The sequence below is a fragment of the Canis aureus genome, chromosome 10 (genome assembly GCF_053574225.1).
Source record: "Canis aureus isolate CA01 chromosome 10, VMU_Caureus_v.1.0, whole genome shotgun sequence".
In the NCBI taxonomy this organism is placed as follows: Eukaryota; Metazoa; Chordata; class Mammalia; order Carnivora; family Canidae; genus Canis; species Canis aureus.
This window is the reverse complement of record NC_135620.1, coordinates 6,309,290-6,322,957: the sequence shown is the minus strand read 5'-3', so window position 1 is coordinate 6,322,957 and position 13,668 is coordinate 6,309,290. Positions and strand designations below refer to the sequence as shown.

At 44.9% G+C, this 13,668-nt stretch overlaps 1 pseudogene; it reads right to left on the bottom strand.

The window, feature by feature from the left end:
* Window positions 1-1,100: 1,100 nt before the first annotated feature.
* On the bottom strand, window positions 1,101-3,233 carry LOC144321910 (GTP:AMP phosphotransferase AK3, mitochondrial pseudogene; annotated as a pseudogene).
* Between the last annotated feature and the right edge of the window lie 10,435 nt (window positions 3,234-13,668).

Here is a 13,668-nt window from a genome sequence, read left to right as displayed (position 1 = left end):
CACGGTGCCCTTCTGGCTGCTCTTGACCTGAATAGCAGTGACTAAACGTCAGCCCTCAGGTAGGAGTCATGGCCAGGGAGCCCAAATTGGATGGGCATGGCCATGTGTCTCGAGGGTGTCCATTGCCAAGGGAATGGGGTAGACCTGAACACCCCAGAGAAATCTCACTCAGTGACTTATCCTTCTTCACTGTCCCTAGAGTAGTCCAATTCAGACCAGCCATCTCCCCAGGCAGGTGACAAACACCCACTGGCAGGGGATACAGAGTAATGGAGAATCTCAACCATAGGGAAGATCACAGAGCGAAGATCACCACACATTCAAGGAAGACCCACCACTACAAAAGACAAGAGACTGAATGAAACAGACAGCTTAACCCCCAAGCAAGATAAAGAACAGAGCGAGCAGAAGATGAATCAAGAATAAACCAGAGAGGGCACCTGGGTGGTTCAGTAGTTGAGCATCTGCCTTCAGCTCAGGTTGTGATCCTGGAGTCCCGGGATCAAGTTCCACTCAGGCTCCCTGCATCAGTCCCACATCAGTTCTCCCTCTGCCTATGTCTCTGCCTCGCTCTCTGCCTCTCATGAATAAATGCATTTTAAAAATCTTAAAAAAAAATAAGCCAGAGAAAGACACATAGACAGATGCCATATGATTTCTCTTATATGTGGAATCTAAAACACAAAACAGATGAACAAGCAAGCAAAAACAGAAACAGACCCATAAATACAGGGAACAAACCAGAAGGGCAGGGAGGGGATGGGCAAATTGGGGAAAGGGGATAGAAGAGGCACAAATTTCCAGTTACAAAGTCAGTCACTCACAAGGATGAAAAATACAGCATGGCAAATATAGTCAACAAGACTGTGATGACATTGTACAGTGACTGTACAATGTGGGGAGCACTGTGTCATGTGTGGAATTGTCAGATCATTGTGTTGTCCCCCTGGAGCTATTATATGTCAACTGGGCTTCAATTAGAAAAATAAGCATAAGTAAATGTCTCCGCTGTGTGAGGATAAAGCAATCACAAATAAATCAACTAGAGGTCATGGAGATTAAAAATTGATCCTTGCAAAAACTGAAGCAGCAGATGAAACTATTTTTTTCTGAAATGTAATTTTATTGTGACAAAGACTAATATGTGTCTTATAACCTAGTGACTAGAGATAATGCCTAAGTTGAGTAGTTCTCTCTCGGAAAGCACGTAATATCCAAGGAGGTTGTTATAGAAAGTGTCTTGAAGAATGAAATGTTTTCTGTAACCCTTTTAAAAAGACTTGGTCCATTTTGAAAAACTGACAACGAATGAAAAATACAACCCAAAGAAGGTAAAGCGAATTTTTCTCCCAAATGTATAAGACACACTTGCTTGGATGTATATTTTAAGTGCCTGGGGTGAAGTGGGCCACGTTTTCAAAAGCAGTTAATAACAGCCTGTCCAACAAGAACTTGTTTCATTTGATTTAGCACCAACTGAAATAAAGAATAAATATGCCATTGAAGATACGTGTGTTTCTCCTCTACCTCTTTCCTACTGCCCCACTCCTAGCAGGCAACGGCACATAAGCATGTGTCCTCCCAGCCCCACAAAGGAATAAAAAATCAGGATTTAAAAATGTGGTCAGATGACACACACTGACAGGACTTTCTCCTCTTGGATGGCAGTGAGCAATCCCAGGTATCAATTTTCTCCATCCAGAATAAAGAACTCCACCTTCAGCAAACTCACCTTTCTGGACCTTTTTTACCTCTCATAGAAAGCTTTTTTTTTATTGCTACACCTGTTACTAATTATGACTGCTGTATCTGTCCAGGAAATTTCCCACCAGGTCAGCCTGTTCCATTTCCATCTCTTTAATGACCAAGCATGGGCATTTTCTGTAGTGTCACGAGTTTTTCTTCTTTGTTTAAAAAAGACTTTGTTACTCTTCAAGGCATGACCATCAAAAAGAACTGGCAAGTAGATCATAAGGCACACATTTCTTAGCCTCCCCCCCCCCCCACCGAATCTGTAAATCCAGTTATTTTTATCTGGAATTTTATAGATACAGCATCTCACAAAGCCATGTCCCATGTGCTAGAAACGTCTTTTTTGGCATCTGGCTACACAAAGGCCTCTGATGAGATATTGTCTCCAAATTGGTATAATGTAACTTTTTTTTTACTTTTCCAGAAAGATATGAAACGAATCACTTTTTCCGCCTGAGCAGAAGTCAGATTACTACCAACTGCTCTTTTAATTTTGCTCTACAAGGATGTTTTAAGCTCGGACATCTCTGATGTTTTTGTATCGTGTACCCATAGCTGGATAAAACACACTAGGCAATTTCCAAAGACAAATCTCAGCATGAGCCTCATTTGGCATTATCCTTAGCATCCAAAATAAAATCTGGAGAAATGAAACTAATTTAACTTTCAAGGACTTCATACACGGTGGAGCCTTAGAAGGAGGAACTTCTAACAGAAGAAAGGAAGAAGAGATTATGCTCAGCTTGCTGATTGCAAGCATTTGTCCTCATGGAGTAACCGATGCTTTCTGGTCTATTTGGGGAACTTTTGTTTGCAGGAAAGCACGCACGCAGGGCCAGATCTGGTCGGTTTTCGTTCCGGAGAAAGTCTCCAACACCCCCTTTTCCCGGTAATATTCCAGGACGGGTTTGGTTTGGTCTTCGTAAGCCTTCAGCCTCTGGTTAAGCGTCTCTGGTCTGTCGTCCTCACGCTGAACCAGAGGCTCGCCAGTGAGATCATCCAGGCCAATGGCTTTGGGAGGGTTAAATTCCAGGTTGTAGACGCGCCCACTGCTCGGATGGATCCAGCGAGCAGAGAGGCGTTGCTTGATGACCTCCGAGGGCACGTTCAGGCTCATCACCAGGTGTATCTGATAAGCTCTCTCCAGGGCCTCCGCTTGTGGCAGCGTCCTGGGGAAACCGCACAGCAGCCAGCTCTCCTGGGTGAAGGTTTTCAGCTGGTGAAGGGTCAGCCGGGTCATGATGTCGTCCGGGATGAGCTTCCCCTGGTCCATGAAAACCTTGGCCAGCACACCGATCTCTGTGTCCCTCAGCAGGTTGTCTCGGAGCAGGTCCCCGCTGGAGAACGTCTTCAGCTGGAAGCCTTTGGTGATGCGCAACGCCACCGTGCGCTTGCCGGAGCCCGGGGGGCCCATGAGCACTGCCCGCAGGAGCCGCACCGACGCCCCCATGGCTGCTGGGCCCGGCGGGGGCTGAGGACGGTTGGGGCCCGCGCCCCGACCCTCGCGCTCCTGGCCCCGCGCCCCGACCCTCGCGCTCCTGGCCCCGCGCCCCGACCCCCGAGCTCCGGCCCCGCGCCCCGACCCCCGCGCTCCTGGCCCCGCGCTCCTGGCCCCGCGCCCCGACCCTCGCGCTCCTGGCCCCGCGCCCCGACCCCCGCGCCCCGACCCCGCGCTCCCCGCCCTGGCGGCAGCAGGTGCGGCGCAGGGAGCACCCAGCCCGTGGTGAGAGCAGGTGTCCGCATCAGTGACTTGGAAGACTGAACCACGAATTCTTCCCACAGTGTCTTCTTTTTTTTTTTTTTTAACGGGTTTTTTGATATAGTCGACTTTATTTTTATTATTATTTTTTTTTAAATTTTTTTTTATTTATTATTTATGATAGTCACACGGAGAGAGAGAGAGAGAGAGAGGCAGAGACACAGGCAGAGGGAGAAGCAGGCTCCATGCACCGGGAGCCCGACGTGGGATTCGATCCCGGGTCTCCAGGATCACACCCTGGGCCAAAGGCAGGCACCAAACCGCTGCGCCACCCAGGGATCCCCCACAGTGTCTTCTTTAAGACAAACTCTCCAGGTGAAACACAAGGCCCATGAAGGATATTCCCTCGCACGGTATTCATAAAGAGCGCAAAAACTGTTAACTACCTAAATGCTCACTATTAAGAGAAGAGCTAAGTGAACCTTAATCCTGCTAGCCCTTGACAGCAGTGACAGACAGAGACAGCTCTCTCTGTGCTAACGTGAAAAAATTTCCAAGACACTGTAAATTCAAAAGCTGGCAGCACTGTATAGTTTATATTCAGTTTATGCTAAAGTACGTTACAATGTTCATTTATTTTGAAGGTTTATTTATATATTTGAGAAAGATAGGAGGGGCAGAGGGAGAGAAAATCTCAAGCAGACTCTGTGCTGAGTGCAGAGCCTGATAGGAGTCTCCATCCCAGGATCCCGAGATCATGACCTGAGCCGAAGGTGGATGCTCAGCCAACAGAGCCACCCAGGTGCCTGTTTATATTTAAATATACCTGTGAGGTGAACTGGGAAGCCAGGTTTCAAGCAGTGGAAAAGACAGCTTGATTCTTGGTTTTAGAAGATTGCTCCATCTGCAACAATGGAACGAAAGGATGCTATAAGGACGCTAGTTCAGTGGACCAGCAGAGAGGTGAGAAAGAATTTTCAATTTAATTCTCTCAGTAGGAATGAGAGCACCTTTTCGTTTCTCTACAGGCCATTTCTACTTTATTTCTGTGTAGAAATTTTAAACTGACAGTTATCTGCTGATCACTGCCTTGGAAAGATGCTTTAGGTAGAATTTATTCCACAAGCCATGGAACAGATCCATTCTCAGCTTTGTCTTGGGTGGTCCAGCCAGCTCAATACCACATGGGAGCCTGGATCGTATGGAACTGATTAATACTAACAAGAGGCTGCTGAGCCACCAACCCTGCAGCCACTTCATTTCTCAAAAAGATCCATAGAAATGATGTGATGGGTTGTTCTCTTCCTATAAGCAAGAGAGAAAGCTATTTCCAGAATAAAGATCTGGAGTGTAGAAACCTAATTTCTGTATTTGTATTTTGTAGCAGCCGATAGAACTGCTGCCCGAATTGCTCAGACTTCTTTTTTACTATTATTTCTGTTATTTCAGGTCTTTGAGTTAGTCATATAATCCCTCTTATTGTCATATTCAAAAGAGTTACACTGGATGCATCAGAAGACTCAAAAGGCATACGAATACTTAATAGAAATTTGGCCCATATCCTCCAGCAAAGGGAAAAAAATGATGTTGTAATTGCTTTGCATAATAAAGCAGCATACTCTTAGTGTCTTTTAATTATATACACAAAAATTGATCCTGGCAAGGTCTTTCTATCCTCCTGGATAGATTTAGACTTCTGGTATATTCAACCTTTAATTGAGACTCCTAATTTGGTACTAGAATGTGATCCCAAAATATCCCAGAGTATCTTTGGAGAGAAGGTAGCATTTGCTCAGCTGCAGGTGTGAGGGGGTGAAGATGTGCTCCCCAGCAGCGTAGAACACGCACAGTCATGTAGGTACGTGTGACTCCTAAAGCACAAGGTCATTTCTGGCTCCTCAGACCACCTTGGTCCTTCCTCCTCTCCCAGGCTGGTAGCACTTCAGCCTTTTGGGATGTTGGTTATAAAACTCAACAACATCTAGTAAGAGACTCTCTGACCAAAACATAAAGGCCAGTGGCCGGGTAATATTATGGAACACATTTGGCCCGCATTTAGCAGAAAATGTCCAGTGCCCACCAAAATGTGACTGTGGACAGTAATTGAAACTTTCTAGATGCTTTTCATGATAACAGACACCAAATGGTATAGCGGTCAAGAAAAACATCAGGAACTCCTCACACTAGAGTTTTTTTTTTTTTTTAATTTTATTTATTTATTTGGCAGAGAGAACATGAGTAGAGGGAGCAGCAGGCAAAAAGAGAGAGAGAAGCAGGCTCCCTGCCGAGCAAAGAGCCTGATGCAGGGCTTGATCCCAAGGTCCTGAGATCATGACCTGAGCCAAAGGCAGACGTTCAACCACTGAGACACCCAGGTGCCTCTATCCCCAAATCTTTATTCTAGATATAGCTTTCTCTCTTGCTTATCTAGTGAGAACAACCCATCATGTCATTTTTATGGCTCTTTTTGAGATATTTCAAGGGAAAGAGACTTCCAGAAGATGTTCTCAATGCTATCTTCATGGGAAATTAAATACAGGTTGGGAACTGTCTGAGTGAAAAGCTGGGGCAGAGAGTAGGGTCAAGTCCATTGTCCAGAGGAGGGGCTCATCTCTTTACTGAGCTGTGAGGTGAGCATTGTTTGGACTGCAGGGAGTAGAAGAGGCATGTGGCCCTGGGAGAGGGCAGTAGAAAAGACTTTCCTTCTGTGGCTGCTGAGCACTCTGGCTCATGTCACACGGCTTTGGTTTCATTAGACACTCCTTTGTGTAATAGAAACCAAAGTATCCCCCACCCCCTCTGCCAAACCCTGTGATAAAAATCCCAAAGAAAATATTCTCTGAGTAGAGCCAGAAAAGGTCACAACTTAAACTCCCTCAGGGAGATACTGGTGAGTTAACCCCTCACCTCCACCTGCTTCTCCCAGGCCTGGCATGAGATCACAGAGACTACTGGTGTCTTCGGTGTTGCCCAGAGAACGTTTTGCATTCAGCCACCTGCAGAGGCTCTGCTGCTAACAGCAGCAAATGGAAAGCTAACAGATAAATGGGAAAGTCAGCCGTGGGCTCCTCTCGTCAGCTAAGTGCTTGTTGCAGCTGAAAGGTGCACTCTTCTTGGTGTTGGCTCACCTGGGGTTATGACATCTCAATCCACATCCATCCTTTTGGGCCTTTGCTGAGCCGTATCTGAGCAGTGGTGCAGGGCCTCTGCATTTCCAGCTCCCTACCACAGTAAAGAAAATGAAACGCAGAACCATTCTTGGTGTGGCGTGACGTGAACAGCCGATGTTCTCACCGGTGACCCTGCTTCACCCGACAAGGATTCCGTTACACTCACTGTCCTCTGCTCAAAGGGCAAGGGATTTTTATCATCCACTTTTGAATGCTTGCCATCAAAAAATAACTGAAAAACTAAGCTGGGTTTTTTTGTGGTTGGTTGGTTGGTAGTTTTTTGTTTTGTTTTGTTTTGTTTTGTTTTGCGGGAGGGGGGCAACTGAAGGTTTGGTTTCAGTTTTCTGAAAAAACTGACGTCCACGGTACACTTCCTTCTTCATCTGTGCCAGGAACCAAGGAACCACTGTATTTTTTATGATTCCCAAAGGCACAGGTGACCCCTCATCGGTTTGCATTTGAGCTGGAGCGCTCTTGATGGCATACAGTCCTTTTTAAATAAATAAATAAATAAATAAACTTTTCTGATGGAATAGTCAGTGGTACAGCAACGTTTCACGAACAGGACAGAGAGTTTTCACATGTCCCCATCACCCACTTCCCCGTATTGTCAACATCTTACGTAACTACCAAGCTACTGAGAAACTAAGGTTCGTACATTGCTATTAACTAAACTCCAGACTAAATTTGGATTTCACCACCTTTTGTGTTGATGTCCTTTCTCTGTTCCAGATTCCATTCCACATAGCCACATTGCATCTAGTGGTCTTTTCTCCCTTGTGTCCTCTGATCTCTGACTGTTTCTCACTCTTTCCTTCTTCTTAATGATTGACAGTCTTAAGGGGTATTGGCTGGGTGTGCTGTAGAATGGGTTTGTCTGGTTGTTTTCACATGATTGATTTGGCTTATGGGTTTTGGGGAAGGGTACCACGGAAGTGAAGTGTCCTTGTTGCATCATGTCAGGGGTGTGTGACACCTCATGACATTTCTGGTGATGTTAACTTTTGTCACCTGCTGAAGGAGGTATCTGCTGGATGTTTCCACTGGACAGTTACTGCTTATTTCTTTCCCTCCTCTGTCAAGTCTTTGGAAGTGGTCTCTAAGTCTAGCCCACCTTGGGAAGGATGGGGTTTAGCGCCACCTCCTGGAGCAGTGGGGAGTATCTATTTACTTGGAATTCTGCAGGATATCCCGTAGAGCCATTGTAATGAAAATTTTTAATAAATATGTTTGCCAAGCTCCCAGATTTAATAAATGTTACCATTTTGCCAAATATGCATCAGCTTACTTGCTTGCTTACTTGCTTGCTTTATTTATTTATTTATTTATTTATTTATTTATTTATTTATTTATTTATTTATTAAGGGAGAGAGGGAAGGAGAGCATAAGCAGAGGGAAGGGCAGAGGGAGGAGAGAGAATCCCAAGCAAACTCTGAGCTGAGTGTGGAGCCTGACATGGAGCCCAATCTTATGATTCTGAGATCATAACCTGGGCTGAACTCAAGAGTTGGATGCCTAACTGACTGGACCACCCAGGTGCCCCCATTTCCTGTAGGCTATTAATTATACCTTTGGTGTGTGAATTGTTGGGAAGCACCTGATACCTCCTGGATTTCATTCTTAGAAGTGGGACTGGGGAGGGTTCTAGAAAGATAAGAGGGAAAGGAGGAACTAGTTATCCTTCTTGAAGCTTCCTACATTCTCTTGTTACTGGCTGCCCCTTCTGCTCTTCTTTCTATCCTGGTTACCTACCTTTCCTGGTGTAGGTGAGCCCTCAGGACAAGTCCCTGATAATCAGGAACGAATGTCAGGAAGTGGCCATGTCAGCCCTCAAGAGACAATTCAAGGCACCATGAGAACTGAAGATAACAAGGTTTCTGCACCTAAGCTCCAAACTTGAAGGTCTTACAACTCAAACTCAGTGTGTGTCAAGCCAGTTACCATCTTCCCCTGCAAGCTGTCCTTCCATCAATGTTGCTAACTTTAAAATGTCTCCAGTTGCTAGAGTCAGAATCCTGGGAGTTGTTTTTGACTCCTGTCACTAAATCAAGAGCTACTCTTCCTTTTTTTTTTTTTTTTTTAAGATTTTATTTACTTGAGAGAGAGAGAGAGAGAGAGAGAGAGCATGAGTGGGGGTGGGGAGGGGCGGGGTGGGGAGGAGAAGCAGAATCCCTGTTGAGCAGAGAGCCCAGCGTGGGACTCGACCCTAGGATCATGACCTGAGCCAAAGGCAGATGCTTAAACAACTGAGCCACCCAGGTGTCCCAAAATTGACTTTTGTGAAACAAATAGTTCAGAAGCAAGAGTGTCACCAATACTGATACCAAGGGACCAAAGACCTGCGAAGTTCTTCCCAGAGAACCAGAATTGCCCTGCAGAGAAGGGAAGTTCTCAGTGAAACCCCTCTTAGAGTAGCGAGTTTCTGTCACCGTTTTAAAGGTTTGTGGAAAAGAGGATTCTATGACCTCTCTGGCAAAGTGTTCCAGCTGTTTGGAATGCTGACTCTGGGAAACTTAAGCCTATTGATTTTTTTACTTAAATTTTTCATGCTGCAGGTAAAACCTAATTCCCTTCATCTTTTTGCTGTATAAGGAAACAGGGGCTTACAGAAGTTAAATGGTCCATAATCACACCCAGAAGTGCTAGGCTTGAGATTTGAACCCAGGCCTGTCTGATTCTAAAGCACCTCCTCTTTTGCGCTTTCCCCAATGAGCCCACCTTGCATAGACAATAGGATTGTTCAGTCAGTGAGACAGTTCAGTTCCTTAGCTAGCTCGGGTTAAAGATCATGCCCACCATTGGTCATAAACCTATGTGACCCTAGCTCTGTGTCCCCAGGGCCAGGTCAGTGTAAGGCAGGTAGCAAACAGGCTGCCTGGGGAACCACAGGGCAGTGGCAATGAGACTTCAGTGGATCAGGGCCCAGAGTGCTCCGTGAACAAGCCAGAAAGCTCCTGCACTCGGTATACCAGGGCTTTTGTATGGGTTTCCACTTCCCAACAGCCCACAAAGCTCTGATGCTGGAAAAGCAGGAAACACTAACCTGAGCTTAAGACTGGTAATTCTGTCTCAGACCCCTTCCTGGTCTTTACAGTGAGGGTAATGATAACTGTAGTTAGGGATCCAAGCCACATCGCATGCCAAGGGTTGAAACAGAGTCTAGTGGACCATGAGTTCTCGACAAAGCTTACCTATGAATAATATATTTAAGTTGTTACTATTAGCTTTATTATTGTTATGATTACAACTAGAGAACAAGGTGTTTAAACAAAGCTACAACCAATTAAGTTGTGACAAGGCCCTGTGTACTGAGATGCGTGACCTCAGAGCCAGTCGGAGAAGCTGGTAGCTCACACAGCCGTGGCTAAAATACACACATCTCCATGGGTGCGGAGACACCCCAAGAACTTGTGCCTTCAATTTAGCTTTTTCCCAAATTACAGTCACTGTCTGAGAAAACACTCATATTTACTAACAAATATTATATTTAACTTTTGTTCACAAAGCCTTACTTCCCAGTACTGTTTCTACCAGGTGGCTCTTGGGTTACAGATCAGTGATTTATTCACATCCAGTGATTATTTTTATTAGTCTATACCTACTCTTCGGGTTTTTTTTTTTAACTTCTTACTAAATTCTTCTTACTTTTCTCTCTTCGTTTGTAGCATTTTATTCATTTCATATTCTATGTGACCTTTTTCCTAATGTTGCATTAACATTTCCTACCTCTGGCTCATCTGTTTTGTTGTGAGATAAATATATATATATAAATATATATATATATATTTATATATATATATCCCTAAAAGCCTTTCAGTACATAAATACTCAGGCTGCACAAAAAAATATCCTTACTGTAAACACAGAAAAATGCATGTGGTTCTTACAAATACTTGTCCATATTTATTAGCTTCAAAATATTGGACACCTGTTTAAAAGTTATAATTGTAGAAACTTAATGTTTTATTTTAAAATCTGCAACCAGGGGCCCCTGGGTGGCTCAGTCGGTTGAGTGTCTAACTCTTGGTTCTTGCTCAGGGTTGTGAGATCAAGCCCCACATTGGTCTCTGCACTCAGAGTGGAGTCTGCTTAAGATTCTCTCTCCTTCTGCATCCCCCATGTGCTCACTCTCCCACACGTGCTCCCTCTCTCTCATATAAATAAATTTTTAAAAAATATATATATAAATAAAATTCTGCAACCTACAAAGCTGAGAAATGTATAACATAACAATGATGTGTCCCCTGACATTGTCAACAGTTTATTAATTAACAGACATGGTTCTTATGCGATCACTGGGTGCTTGCACATTCATTAGCTGGAGGAGTCCTGAGAAGAACTCTTTTCAGATGAGTCAGGAGGACACGTCTACATTCCTTACCGTTGCGTTAGCCCACGGGTAGAACCCATGGGTGCATGTTCCTCTTTATATGCAGACACATATATACCTGTATACCTTGGGCTATATCCTTTTGAGACTTTCTCCTTAAAGACCCCACTTGCTGTTCATCTTGATCTGATTTTATCTCTACATAAGGGAGGGAAGAATGAATGTGTCACTAGAAAAGACTAGTGTGCCCATGTGCTTATCCCGTGCCACTTGCCACCCTCCACCTTGACAACCCTACACTTGGAAATAAGCATACTTGCTGGAGTGGGGTCGGATAGAAAATACCTACCAGGAGTTTGTTAAGAAGAAGAATGGCACATTTCACATCTTCCTTGCCATGCTGGTGGATGGCAGGGGAAGCCACTGTTCTTTGTGTCTTACCTTTCTCTGAGTGAGAACCCTGTCGTGTCAGATGACATGGTGAGCTTGCCAATGGCCTCACACAAATATAAGGAAGTTATTGAGAGGTCAAGGCTCTAATTTAGTAAGATTTAATGGGACCTGCTACCAGGACCTTCTGAGTATACCTTGCTAAAGCATACACACTAATTGTATATTTTGCTGAGGGCCAGCCTGCCCACGTGGAAGGTTCTCAGTGGCCACACAGTGAGTCAGTAGGTGAATACCACCTTGGAGGCTTGTAAACACTACCTCTTGCAGCTCCTTTTAGCTATAGAGTAGTAGGAAGTAGCCCAATTAATGCAGGCGCATCCAAACATCTAGGGTGGAGAAATGAAAAGTATCAGGACGTTAAAGGGTTTTCAGGAGGTTAAAATTCCTGTGTGAACTGCTGTTGAATTTGTAGGAAATTTTGCATTGGAGCTTGAGGCAAAGGAATCTGATTTCTGAAGTCTAACTATGACTCAGCAAACCACAGCCACTAGATTATCAGAGTGTGCAGAATGTGCACCTCGCTCCTAGTCAAAGCAGCAGGTGGAAACAGTTGGTCTGTGAAGATTTATCTGAATGAGTACAGCAGCAGAAAAGGAACCAGGTTTATGTGAGGACCTGAGCCAGGGACTGGAGAGACTATTTTTCTAGGAAATGGCTGCAGGGCCCCCCTCCTTTTTGTACCAGATACGGAAACAAGTATGACTGTCAAGCTCTGAAGTAATTTTATTTTAAAAAGCTAAAGATGGGGGGCACCTGAGTGGCTTAGCTGATTAAGCACCTGCCATCGGTTGGGGTCATGATCCTGCGGTCCTGGGATGGAGCCCCGCATTGGGCTCCCTGCTCAGAGAGGCGTCTGCTTCTCCCTCTACCTTTCCCTCTGCCCCTTGCTCGTGCTCTTTCTTTCACTCTTTCTATCTCAAATAAATACATACATAGATCTTTAAAAAAAATAAAAAGCCAGAACTTCTGAAAGCCCTTGTGGATCTGCCCTCCCGATTACCCTAGTATCTGCCCTGCCAAGTATGTCATGATACCATGTGCCTCCCTTGTGGCTGACCTGTTAGGATACTAACTGAAGCCAGCCCCCTCTGCTGGCCTGAGCATTGGATCTTCAGATTGGGGGCCCCAGTGTGTGCCCTTAGAGGGGCCCCCCACCCACTTTTTTCATTTGTTGTATTCATGGCAGGCAAGGGAAGAGTGCTGGGTTCCTAAAGGCTCCCTAAGGGAGTCTGGTATCATTTTCCACTTCTGTGTCCATAGGACAGAGAAGGACCCAGCAGGTGGCATGGGAACTTTTAAGGTCACAGTTCTAAAACGTCCAACTTGGCCACAAATCTCTTTCTGTATACTTGCCTGGAGGTTCATTTCTTGGACTAACCCATTTTGTTTTGGGCCATTTTTTAAAATGAAATTTTAACTATACCTATAAAGAATATGTATTTTTAAAGATTTTATTTATTTATTCATGAGATAGAGAGAGAGAGGCAGAGACACAGGCAGAGGGAGAAGCAGGCTCCATGCAGGGAGCCTGACGTGGGACTCGATCCGGGGTCTCCAGGATCACACCCTGGGCTGAAGGCAGGCGCTAAACCACTGAGCCACCAGGGCTGCCCTAGAGAATATTTTTAAAAATATTCCTTCCCATCTACTTAATATGATCGACTCAGATCTTAAATAGGTTTTTGGAAATGGACCAATTTGCCCCAGAATGCATTCTTCAGAATCAGTCTTGGAAAATGACCACTCTATTTCAGCAAGGCAATTTTTTCTGCGTAACTGACTACCCTCCAAACCTGTGGGTTAAAACAAAAGCTATTTCTGTAGCTGACAATTCTGTGGCTGTACTTTTGTGGGCAGTTCTGGTCTTGGCTGGGCTTGGTCATGAGTTGGCTAGGTTGGCTGGGAACTGTGGGGTGGTCTCAGCTTGTTCAGTTTTCCCTGATTTACGTAGTCTGCTCACCTTCCTAAGAGCTTACCACCACATAGTTGGCAGTGGAAGGATCCCAGGGAGAGAGAGAGCAGAAATGTTCAAGGCCTACCTTGGAACTGGCATGACATCATTTCTACCACGTTCCATTTGCCAAGGCAAGACACAAGGCCATCTCTGATTCAAGGGCTGGCCTGCATCTTGACAGGAAGGGTTATAAAGGGTCACATTGCTAAAGGCAGAGACACAGAAAGAAGAGGAATCAGAGCCATTTTTGCAATCTGTTACGCCTACCAGTAAAAGGTTAAGTGTATCGAAATAATTTTATTGCAGGCTA